This window comes from Eucyclogobius newberryi, unplaced genomic scaffold (genome assembly GCF_026437365.1).
Source record: "Eucyclogobius newberryi isolate DKJ021-1_F unplaced genomic scaffold, fEucNew1.0.hap1 SCAF_17, whole genome shotgun sequence".
NCBI lineage: Eukaryota > Metazoa > Chordata > Actinopteri > Gobiiformes > Gobiidae > Eucyclogobius > Eucyclogobius newberryi.
Genome location: NW_027315801.1, coordinates 31,252,964 through 31,266,431, shown reverse-complemented (window position 1 = coordinate 31,266,431; position 13,468 = coordinate 31,252,964).

Here is a 13,468-nt window from a genome sequence, read left to right as displayed (position 1 = left end):
ACAAAAAGTAGTACTTTTTACTGTAAAATTGGAAATGTTCAAGCATTTTGATGTTATAACAACTTAAAATGAATGTTCCAAGTCCTATTGTGGAGGTGTTGAGGCTCATCGAAACTATTTCAAATGCAAAACTTCGAATGATTCACTTTGTCATTCAACAAATTCGTGGCCCTTTGCTCAGTACAAGTTTAAAAATGCGGCCCTCTGGGAAAAAGGTTTGGACACCCCTCCACTACGGGACCAAAACGAACAAAGTTGACGGTTCACTGCCCCATTGGAAAACAGCCTGCCTCGCAAGCTAACGTAGCTAACAAGGCTAACATGGCTAGCAAACCTGAGGCGAACCGCAGTCCCTCCCTGCTGGACAAACGGGGTCCCGCCAGCGCAGATAAAGATTGTCACGAATTCTTTGCAACGGTAGGGGGAGAGAATATAACTAATTATTTGAAGTAATAAGACACGAAATGCAGTGTTTAGAGCCAAGGTGATACCTGCCGGTTACCCCCCACGAGACCAAAGGTTCGCTAGTCCGAAGGTTCACAAGTCCGAAGGTTTTAAAGGTTCACTAGTCCGAAATTTCGCTAGTCCTTAGGTTCACTGGTCCGAAGGTTCGCTAGTCCGAAAGTTCCTCATAGGGCTAAAGTGAAGGTGCAGACGGCATCGGGATGTAGTCATTCTGTAAAATGTGCACGAAGCACGAAGACACGCACTGGGGCTCGTCACGTTTAATGTACCAGCTGCTCACAGGAGGCACCGCAAGTTGTACTGTGTATGTGAAAATAACATGGGAACATCTCAAATCCTCCGCTTTATGCCTTCATTTGATCATAAGAAAAATGCGTGAACAGAATCCTCCGTTCTATGCCTTCATTTGATCAAAGTATAGAAATGATGTATGTATATATAGAAACACGTGATCCGATCACCGTAGGATTGGTAGTCAAAAAGGAAATTCAGCTCGCCAAGACGGGAGTGTCTACAGAGCCGCGGCGCGCGGCCAAAACTGCTGGGCTATTTGAGTTAATTAATTCATTAATAATAAGATAAGGAGCTCAGGCTATGCACAGAAACAAGTCGGTTATGGAAAATACGTGAGTTTAATCATAAAAAGTGCATCAACACTAGAAAAGTCCAAAAAGCAGTGTGTGGGGCAAAGGGAGGCGAGGAGAGCCCGCTGCACGGAGACACAGCTTTGGTGAGGAGAGCCGCGAGTAGAGCCCGCTGCGCACTCACACCTTCGGACTCGTGAACCTTCGGACTAATGAATCTTCGGACTTGTAAACCTTAAAATTTCTGAATTTTCGGACTCGTGAACCTTCGGACCAGGAAACCTTCGGACTCGTGGGCAGCCACCTACCTGCCATGGGCCCGGCTGTATCTGCTGCAGTAGCTGCTGAGCTAAAAGCTGCAGGAGTTACCGGACCACACATGGAAGAAATCGAGCAGAGTGTTTCAGATAATGGGGATAATCTGCTGACAGTAAGGGACAACATGGAGGCGCCAGAGTGACGACACTGGAGTGCTCTTGGATTTGGACTCCAGATTGGGGGTCTCGGAGGAAGAAGGACAGGATACAGAAAGCTTTTTGGAGAAGATTATTCCTGAGCTCCTTGATGGCTCAGAAGTTGGAGTCCCTTCCATCACAATTGAAAGAGCACATTGCCTGGGCAAACCAAGAACAGCAGCTGATAAACCACGAGGCCTGATAATGAGGTTTCTTAATGATCGTGTGAAGGAAAATGTCTTGAAGGCTGCAAGGGTCAAAGAAAACCTCCAGAATAAAGGCAAGCACGTCTTCTTTGCTCCAGATAATCCATACAAGGTTCGTCAATAACGACACACGTTCCACCACATCTTTGAGGAGCTCAGAAGGAGAAAACTGAGACATGGGTTCTCTTTCCCTGTGACTCTTCTGGTGAGTTTTGAAGGTAAAAAACACATGCCCAGAAAATCAGGATAAGCAGAGATGCAAAACACAAAGAACTAAAAAACATGGGAAATGGAGGCATCAACGTGGGGTATGTTAGTTCGGGTTGTGGTCACATGGCAATACATTTCTGTTCATTTGAAGAGACTGATGTTGGTGACATGATTTAATTGTTTTTATCATCAGACTTTATGCCCCATGTTGACTTTCTGCTTTAGTACATAAACTTTGTGTTTAAGTATATCTACCTAACGATGTACCAAACGTGGGAGATTGGATTTGTGGGAAATTGGAGAATAATTACTTGAGTGCAGCAGGGGGACGTGGTGAGCCAGGGAGGTTATATATCCAATTCTTTTGGAGGATTGGTGTCAGGAGTGCCTGAGGAGTTTTGTTTTTGAGGGGGGCCCTTCATTAGGATTGGACTTCCCTCCCCTTTACCATCTTTTTGATCCGGTTTTGTGTTTGATGCCTGTTTCCAGCATGAACCCTTTTGTTTTCTTTTTTACCCTTTCAGTGGTTTTGTGTTTCTATGGTTCCTGTATATGTTTGTTGTTTTCGGCCAGAGATATTAAAAACAAGATAAGAGGAGAAATTAACATTTTAAATACGGGACAGGCAGTCATGTAATCTCAACTAAAGAAGACTAAATTCAATCAGCATTCGGATCCTTTTATAAAAAACGTTTTCAAACATTACAGACAATAAAGAAGTCAGTATAAATTCCTTTCTGGACACCCTCAATGTGCCTGTTATGTCAGAAGAACTAAATAAAAAATAAGAGCTGAAATAATTTTTTGGGAAATACAGGGCGCAATCAAAAGATTAAAGAACAATAATTCTCCAGGGAGCAATGAGTTCACCGCGGGGTGTTTAAGAAAACTCAGATTCCTCAGAGTTGGAAAGAAGCCATCATATCCCTGATATCACAAGAAGGGAAAGATCGATTGGATTGTGATAAAAAACGAATGTTCAAAAAACTGAAATGCTCTCTTACTGGCAACCCGCTCTGACCTTTAGAAAGACCTACCCATTTAAATGGCAAACTGAATCTTATAGATATTTAGGTGTGATACTCCAAAGAGACCTATCAAAATTATACCCTTCTTTTTACTGATATAAAAAAAGATATTGAAAAATGGAACCTTATTCCCTACCTAAGTCTAAGGATTTAAACTATAAAAAATAATGTTTTGCCCAGGTTTCTCTATCAATTCCAGACTCTTCCGATCTCCATCCCCAACCGGCTGTTTGATGAGTGGAATAAAGCAATCTCAAGATTTATATGGGAAGGGGGAAAAACTGTATCCGATTTAAAACTTTACAATTATCAAAAGAAAAAGTTCAAGGTGAAGTTCAGTGGAAAAATATTGAGATTAGTGTTGTGCCGGGGATTCCTGTGCAGGCCTTACCGGCAGATGACAGACAGTTGAGTAATTGGGGCAGGTGGAGAACCCTTCACCTGCCCCAAATCTTAAACTTAAACTGGTTGGTTTACGATAAAAAAATCACACCTAACAACAAAAGCTATAAAGGTCTTTTACCATATTGTAAATGAGAATCATTTGTAGGGCTTTGATGAGTTCAAAAAATCCTCTGGTTTGGACGGACAGGACTTTTAGGTATTTACAAATCAGGAGTTATCATGACCAAAACATTAAAAATGATGATGATCAGCATAGCCTTTTGACTGAAACATTCATTCAAGCTTATAAATGGGAACTTTCAAGGGGATTGAGATCTAAATTGTATAAATGTATTAACAATCAGGGCAGCCACTGTTCGGATTACCTTAAGGGTAAATGGGAAAGAGTGGGTCACTTTGTTCTGATTGATGAAGAATGGGAAAGTATATGTACGTCTCACTGGAGAACCACGGGATCACATTCTGTTGTAAAAGTGTGTCTCGTTTCTTTATAACCCCATGTCAAAGTGCCCATTACTCAAAGGGAAATGCAAACTGTTGGAGAGGATGTGGCCGCCAGGAGGCATACCACTATCATATGTTTTGGGATTGTCCTGTTGTTCTCAAGTATTGGACTGAGACATCACCATCCCAAGGGGTTTCAGAACTATGTATTTGGGCATCAGGACTCCTGCCATGGACACAACCGGCAGCTATCTCTGGAGCATCCTACAAGTGGCTGCAAAAAAGGCCCTCACAAAAATATTTATGAAACAAAAGGCACCAACAATCAAGGACTGGACTATGATTGTAATGGATGTACAAAAAAAAGAAAAATAAAGAGGATTCACCGTAGACCTCTGGATTCAAAAGATCCAATAACATTGAACAATTTAATTTACTGAATCCCAATAGAAATTATATTAATTGCTCAGCCAGACAACCCATATATACAAAGCCCATAGATATGAAACCTCAAATTTTCCAAATTACACAAACAGTTCAGATTATCATAATTTCTTAGCAGGTTCAAACAGGACCTTGATCAAATTCTTTCATTCTTTCACAGTTCATACACAAAAATATACAGTATTACTTTCCCGCTTCACTGCCTTGCCAGCTGACAAACGAAAGATGAAACTTCCTTGGTAAAGAACATATCTGGAGCTTTCAACCATTGGTGGTTAAAAAGAAGTTTGATACAAGTCTAGACCAAAAAATCAAATCAAAAATACCTTTTCCAAATCCCAGATTTTATCCTGCATTCCCTTGTTACATAGTGTAGCCTTCCAAATACAACCCCTGACAGTGAGCAATGAGCAGAATAACATGCGCACAGTGGGCCACAGGCGTTTTCACTAGTCTCATCTGAACTGTGGCATTTTTCTGCCCTTCTCCCCAGGACAAATCTCACTCAGGAGCCAGACGATGTTTATGAAGCATGACTGTAGAGGGACCAGAGTCCTCCCTTGTTGTCCCTGCGTACAGCCAAACATAATCAAAGCTGTGTTTTATGGTGGATTTAGAGTAGGCTATTTTCATAAAAACACAATAAATATTTAACTTGAGGGAAGGAGACATTGAGGCGAAGAGGAGAGATCAGAATCAACAGCAATCAGGAAATGGCAAGATTGTAAGGGAACTATAGTTTGTATTTGTTCACAATGTTTTCCCATAAAAGCAAATATACAAGTCGAAATATGAATGTGTTTTTAAATGAGGAAAAACATTAAAATGAAACGATGATATATGTACGACAAGGTCTAACTGAGGACAGTCCAAGCATCTTCTCAGTGCTAAAATTGGTATCATGATATCAGGGTTTTTTCCCCCTTCCAAATATTCCATATTCCTAATTAGCACCGACATTTTTATATGAAAGTATAGTTATACAAAATATATACAGTAACATTAAATTATACTATATCTCAAAGAAATACATTTAGTTATTATTTTTACTACATCTAAAACCTTTAGCACAATGTGAAAATGCTGTCTTGAGTAATGAAGAATTTAAGTTTACATCTTTAGGTGTGAATCCCAAAAATTAGGTGCAGGTCAGAAGGTCATGGCCTCTACATTTTTGAGATATGCACAAGATATACTAACTGCACTAATTCCCACACAAGTAAATCATTTGAAGATATGGGGGCTTTGCAAGCCAGTGCAGTGGAAGAAGTAGTAACATATACCATATTTACTTAGATTTACTTTTCATGTCTGTGCACTGTATCTCTGTGTGTCTAGCTGACGAAATCTTGTTTAAGTCCATCTTATTTCTTTGCAATGATGCACTTACTTTGTTCATAGCTTCTCAAAAAAATCTTTAAAATAAATTGTTGTTCTATTTCTACAGTTTAGTATGACTTTGTTTTGGCAACAGGAGGGAAACAGTCTGGGGTCTCTGTCGCTGCGCACAGCTGGGGGGTTGCCGTCTTGTCCCAGTGCCAGGACTCCAGCTTAAGTTTCAGGGAGCGCATGTAAGCCATAATGACATCAGGGCGGTGTAATGCGGTGTGTCATGAGCACAGCGTACTTGCCTTGATGTCACTTCGTGGCATTGGACCTCTGAATTCACAGCAAAAAGCACTGCCAGGAAAACGCAGTGCAAAACCAATTGACAGGAAGAAAAGAGAGAGCGAAAGGATATGAACAGGATGAACATTAACAGGCAGAAAAAAACAGGCTCCGGCTCCAATAAATAGTCGATAAACCATCCATCAATGCTTTGCATCTCCATATTGTGCAAGGGGAGTCCAGTGGAGTAACTCTAACTCATTCTCGGGGCAAAAGACTGCCTCTCAGCATTTCCAGAAGAACGCAGCAACGCAACCAGGCTAATTTATCATAAACATAAAACCAAACAGAAATAGCAGTCAGCAGCCGGCTCTCACACAATTTACTACGAGGGCCTCAATATCGGGGGAGATGGAGGTTTGGAAAAAGTGAGTAAGACAGACAGTGCACGGTGCAATAATGTAACCTGTGCTTGTAACCACAGTGGACATCTGACAAGGCAGAACGTCAGGGCCTGGCCACAGAGAGAGCACGCTCGGCTCTGCACAGGTGGAATGAGTTTGTGCTGTCTGGAAAGAAAGGGCCAAAGAGCAGCAGTAAGAGCATATGCAGACAGGCACATAAATTAAGTATACATGCAAAATCATTAACATATGCATGCACTTTCACTCCAGGGCACGGTCATGTTGATGTACAGCGGTCTGTGCGATAAGAAAGGGCCTTTGGATTCACATTGGGACCTGTAAAACTTGTTTTCCTAATATGTTCTCTACATTTGACCACGATCTCAGCACAGGAACGTTTTGTACCAATAAAGTCTTGGATTAGTGGCATCATCAAATTCCTGGCCTACAGATGTTTTTCCAAAAGTACCAGGGTGAAGACATTGAAGTGTATATATAGGCAAAGCATGGGAACTTTAGAAGCGAAGGCATTAGGGTGTTATAAATTAATTGTATTATATTGTATATTATGCTAGCCAATTTGGTTATGTCATGTCATCCTGTCAGATGTTGTAGTGAAGCCCACACAGACTGCGGACGTGTCATGACCAAAACAGAACAAGCTGAAGCAAGTTCTACCAAAGACAAACTCAGGGCTTGTGGGCGTGTGGACAGCAGAGTTCAGTACAATCCATATTACAATTGGAGAGTAAATAAACACGTTCACGGGGAATCTGTGTTGCCTCCTCTTATTGAACATTAATTTATAATCTCTCTTGCCATAAGTACCTGGGATGGGTGGAATCTGAAAGCAAAGATTCAGATTCCACATTTGAATAAATATTAGCCCTTAGCTCTGGAGTCACCATAACAAGTCATCTTTCACGTCATGGCACTTGTAATGGGCTCTCCAGTTGCCACCAAAACCAAAGTGACACACTGTCTTCGAAGGAGAAACGTTTGGCTCAAAGACACAATGGCAGTAGAACCATAGCAGAAGAACAATTTAGCAACAACCTCTTTTCTTTAGTCTAACCGCTGTCTTATGTAACTGTTATAATGCTGTCTGAAGCTCTAGCTTAAACAGGATGAGTTAGAATAACACACATTTGGTATTATTATTGTGCTGAACTGCAGTCAAACCTTAACAGGAAACTTGTGTTATTTCTCCATCCACAAACAAGAGTTATGCACGGTGACCTATATAACAAAAAAGTAATTATTTTAGACACACGTGATGTTGATCTAAAAATAAAGCAACATTTCCTTGTGATTTGGTAATTTGTCATAAAGTTCTGATGGTTCAACTGATGGTTTTATCCTATAGCTTAAATTAGCCTTCTCACCCTGCTCTATCCATTCTCTCACACTTTGTTCTCTCCTCTTTATCCGTCTGGTGGAATTATTTGACCTGTTTTTTTTTGCCCCAAGAAGCAAATCACCACCAACCACCATCTCGACATAATTCATAATTCCTCACTGATTAGGCCCGTCACTGCTGCAGGAGAAGACAGTAGATGTCTTTATTAAGGCCAAGCCAAAAGAACACACAGATGAGGGCGAGGATAGCTGTCCAGTGCCGTAGTTCATTGTAGTTAAGCTGAACTGTGGGGGAGGTGGAGGGGCCCATTAACAGAGCAGCGTGCCTGGTGACGGGATACAGCTGTGTCATGAGCCGAGGCCTATACTGTGAGTGATTAGCTTCACCTGCAACCCACTAAACTGCAGTTTGTTCCATAACAGTGATTCAAACATTTAAGAAGTTATGTGAAAATGTTTTGGGGGGTTTTATCAGTAGTTTGTTCCTATAGGAGAATGTTCATAATGTGCCCTGCTTGCTTACATATTTTTTCAAAGTTTAAGCTTGATGTTATGCGGATGCTTTAAATGTCCCATTGTTGTTCCCCTACTATTCTTCTTCTGCACTTGATTGAGTATATCAAGTATCAATCATGTATATCTTAATACTAAATATCTGTAAAATCTGTCATATGTCTTCTTTAAGGAAAAGGTAAAATATTTGAATAATGAAAATGTCACTTTAAATTTCATTGCCATCATTTCACCCCTTTGACACAACTACAGAATGTGGGTGTAATCCCTCATTCGTCCAGGAGAGTTTCATTGTAGAAAAAGGTTCAGTTGTGGTCATCTGGACTCGACTCTCATCCAAGAGTCAAGACCGGGAACTCAGATGAAATGATGTTATTGGTTTCAATAGTTTCTGTTGAAACCAATAACACCTTTTCATCAGGAGGTCCCACCTGGTGGGCAGGGCCTACCCAGAGTAGGATAGATATCCTAGTTTCCGGTCTTGATTCGCAGATTGATTGATTGATGTCCAGATGACTACAACTGAACCTTTTTCTACACAACTACAGAATATTAAAACAATCTTCATATATTTTGACGGAGATGAGGACATTGAGAGCACCAGTTACCCTACATGAGATAATACAGTTTATCCCTGTATAAGGTCTTTATGACTGGGCTGAACAGTACAAGAGTCTCTCTAAATGAAAACAATTCTGTTATTTTTGGCTGATTTCTGCAAATACAAAGGCCAAGCTCTGATGAAGAACCATTTTCTTACTTGTTTGACCTGCAGTGATGCCACTATGGACCAAATATCTCTCGTCATTCTTAATTCTGGTGCGGCCACAGTATTGTATTGATGGTATTTAATTCAGTTTTCTCAGTACAATACAATTCACGTTAAGTGAACACTTAGACTTGTCTCAGTCACTATTCAACTGTTCAGCTTTTTCAAAATGCAGCAAGATTATTAACAGGAACCAAAAGAAGAGAGCACATTACGCCGGTGCTCAAGTCTCTTCACTGGCTCCTGTCGAGTTTAGAATCAAATTTTAAATCGTACTCCTGACTTACAAAGACATAAATGACATGGCCCAATTCTACATCAAATATACTATAGAACCATATCATCCAAACAGAGCTCTTAACTCTCAAAATGCTGGACATCTGGTGGTCCCAAGAGTCTCTAAAAGCACAGTAGGAGGTAGAGCGTTTAGCTACCAAGCTCCTGTGTTATGGATTCAGCTCCTGTCCATGTTAAAGAAGCCGACACAATCTCTTCATTTAAGACCAGGCTTAAAACATTCCTCTTTGAAATCGGTTAATATGGTTAGGCCAGTTAGGAACAGAAATAAAAACATGCAGTTTCCCAGCTACGCTGCCCTAGGAGCAACTACGCTGGGGGAAGTATGGCAGCTTGAGCACTATCCTCTGCTTCTGAATTATTTTCCTATCAACAATGTTTAATATTTTAGTTTTATTATCACATTTTAACATGTGTTTGTTTATCGTCACTTGTTTTTCTCCTACTGTTTCAGACACTGCCGATGCTGGCCTGTAGATCCAGATGCTCCTCAACTCCCTGGAGGAATGCTCTCTACTCTAGATGTTTCAATGTCGGCAGGTGACTATGGACCAGTGGATTCACTCTGTCACTGCATCCAACAGATCAGTGTGTGGATGCAAAATAACTTTCTCCAGCTGAACTCTGAAGACTGAAATCATCGTTTTTGGCCCACAGAAACAAAGAGAAAGTGTTAGCGGTCACCTCCAGAGTCTCACTCTAAAACCTACAAATAAAGTTAGAAATCTGGGGGTAATAATGGACTCAGACTTGAACTTTAACAGTCACATCAAATCAATAACATCAGCAGCTTTTTACTATCTAAAAACATTGCTAAAATCAAAAATATAGTGTCAAAACCAGATTTAGAGAGACTTATCCATGCATTTGTCTCCAGTAGATTAGACTGTAACGGCCGCTCACTGGTCTCTCCAAACGAGCTGTTAAACAGCTGCAGTACATCCAGAACGCTGCTGCTCAGGTCCTGACTAGAACCAGGAAGTATGATCACATTAGTCCTGTTCTCAGGTCTCTGCACTGCCCCCTGTGGCTCAGAGAATAGACTTTAAAGCAGCTCTGCTTGTGTACAAGTCTCTCCATGGCCTAGCACCAAAGTACATCTCAGACATGTTAGAGTCAGGACTAAACATGGGGAATCTGTTTCAGTTTTATGCAGCTAAAATCTGGAACAGTCTTCCTGAAGATGTGAGACAGGCTTCTACTCTGACAATGTTCAAATCTAAGCTAAAAACGGTTTTGTTTAGCTGCGCATGTGACTGAAAGGATTTTTATTTGCACTCTTCAATCAGTTGGACTGATTTAAAAGAAGAAGAAAAGAAGGAGAAAGGATACATTATCCATTTGCTCATTTCCTATGATCATTGTTTATCATCGTCATCCTTCGAGGCAACTGCTGTTGTGATTTTGGGCGTTACAAAAATAAATGGAAATGAACTATGTCAGTATTAAGGTCTGTTATTATTACAGAATGCTCATTGTTAAGGTAACAAGACAAGAGCGTGAATGGACTATGCAAGTCATTTTAATATAGATTTACATTTTGAAATCAAAATGACAAAGAATCTTGAACTGGACAGCACTCATGTTACAGAATCCGATGTGTGACAGACAAAATAGAAACGGATTAATGGATTTTTGGGTGGACACAACACGAAGCAAAGACTGAAGGAGTAATTTAATAGAGAGAGGTTGGCAGGGACAAGATTGACGGTGAAAGAACGGAATGCACTTCTGCAAAATGTGTCTCAAGAAACAATTTGCCTGTTTCTCTGGACACATGACAGAGGAACAGGCGCCCACGGTGAGCTCCAACATCCAATAAAACCACCAAAATAATTAGGTCAAGGATAACACAACAACTAAATCCCTCATACAATTTTAATGGCAACCAAAGTTTCCACATACAGCTTGAAATAGCAGTGCCGTGCAGTAGGAGGTAGATTCTCTGTGGCCAAAATGTTAACTACGTAAATAATCAACTAAAAGTAAAGAATATGAGGGAAAGTTTTCTTTGTTGGGCCTTTTTCTTGACACAAACAAAGCATGTGCCAGCGTAAACATAACAGTTTTGGTAAAAGTATAAAAGTATAGGCTAGTTATTTTCAAATTAATTCATATAATTTCTTACCCTGAGAGGTCATGGCCTTTTAGAAAAATTTAATAAAACGCTTGACATTTCTTAAACAATAATCAAAACAATTTGACAGAGGCATTACAATAATATTTTGAAATGCAGTTTTACCCATGAATTCCTCTGTCTGATGATACGCTTGTCCTGGCTGGGTTTATCTGAGGACTGCACATTGAAAGTGAGGTCAAATGGTCTCTAGCAATAATTCCCTTTGTATAAACATTTGATCGTCTGCCTCGGGGCCCGGGGCCAGCAGCCTCAGTTGGGACAGGGCTTTAGTGCTGCGCTGGGACCTACTGGGAATGTGCGTTCCATTTACAGTGATAGGAAGTGATTTGAGGTAAAGGTCCTCGAGTGGGACACAAGACGATGGCTGTCAGTGTAAATCCACTGTGAGAAAGTACAATAAAGAAGATAAAGTGAAAGAGAAACAAGCCGAGCACTGATGAGCCAACTCTGTCTCTCTGAGGAGGCCATGTCTGTCATCAATCGAGCAGGAGAGACAGTGAGTTAGCAATAGCGTTCAATGAAATAAAAATAAAAAATAAGAATGTCAAAATAAGAAAGAAACACCACCAAATGATGATAATAAATAACAAAAAAAGAATGAAATAAAAAAAGTAAAACACAACTGCCCCAAAATGTTTACTTTTATTCAAGTATAGGCCTACAGAACTATGGGGCAGTGAGGCTGGGGATCACAGGGTCCGTCATGATTTTATGGGATATATGATTCACACATGAGACAATAATATCCTGCTTCTTTTTGAAACCACGACCTGCACAAATTTAAAATGAAATGCACTAATTTTAATATTCAAAACGCAAAAAACAAGTTTCCTTTCTCCAAATACTCAAAATAATTCCATAAATTATACCAAAATAAAGCATGGCGATATATTGATACAGCAGCCTACAATATTGATACTGTACCACTTAATTTATCATAATAATAAATCGATATTTTAGCACACTCCCAGTGGTGTTGTCACAATCCTAACATTTCAAACTTTCAAACTACTATGTGGTCTTATATTAGTTATGACAAAACTCAGATCATTCTAAAACTCTTCAGGAAAGATCACATTTTGTCATGTCTGTGCGAATTGTTGTAGTATCGATACTTGTCAAAGTGAGGATCCAAGTTCAATAGTAGTAGTTTTAGTATCGATTAGCGTCTGATTTTTGAAACTTTTGACAACCCTAATTCCCAATAAGACTTTGTGTGTAATTTAGATAAAAAATATAGTGGAGTATTTTACAATGTATGACCATTTGTTAAATGGGATTAGCTCCAGGAAGAGCTGTCCAATTGCTTGTTTCCAATTGACCAAGATGATTGGTGACATTTTCCAGCAGGGTGTACAACAGATCCAGATCATAATAAGAACAGGAAAACTTGAATTTAAGTTTTCATAATAATTTTCTATGAACTGGATGTGGCCCGATACTACTGGGAACAGTAGAAAAAAAAAAAAAAAATAGAGTAGAAAAGTATTATTTGTACAATGTGCAGAGAGTGCAAGAGGTTACTGCTAAAAGATGTGTCACTCCATTATTATGGCCCACTCCAATGTAGTTTAGAGATGACATTTATTTCTTAATCTGATACTTAGATGAGTATATGGTGACAATCCTATAGAACAAGTAGATTTAGCTTCAGTGCGACTAAGAAAACGAATACAGCATCTAACAGAGACGGGGCCAATAACATTCACTCCATTCTTAGAAAAGAAAAAATCTAAATCCAGCTTCTTGGAAGACCACATGTGTGAATACTGAATAAGTTTTGTCAATTAGGAAACATTGGGGACATTTTTGTCAGATATTATCTGGCAAATAATATCACAAAGTATATGGAGTTTGTGATGATGGTTGTGATACATCTAAAAGGCATTAGTCAAGGCATTGGTAAAACGTTGGCCTCTCAATGATGCAGTGAATGACAGAAAGTAGCGTTGCCACCTAGTGTTCAAATATATAACTACAACATGTCATCTGCTCATTGCAAAGATCTTTTGATGGGGCGTGAAATTGTAAAACAAACGTAAGGATCAGGGAGCTCAACCCTTGGTAACTCATTTCCTCGTCCACCGAAGCAGAAAGTCAGAAGAGTCTTTTAAACAATTAATCAGAAGAGGTTTAG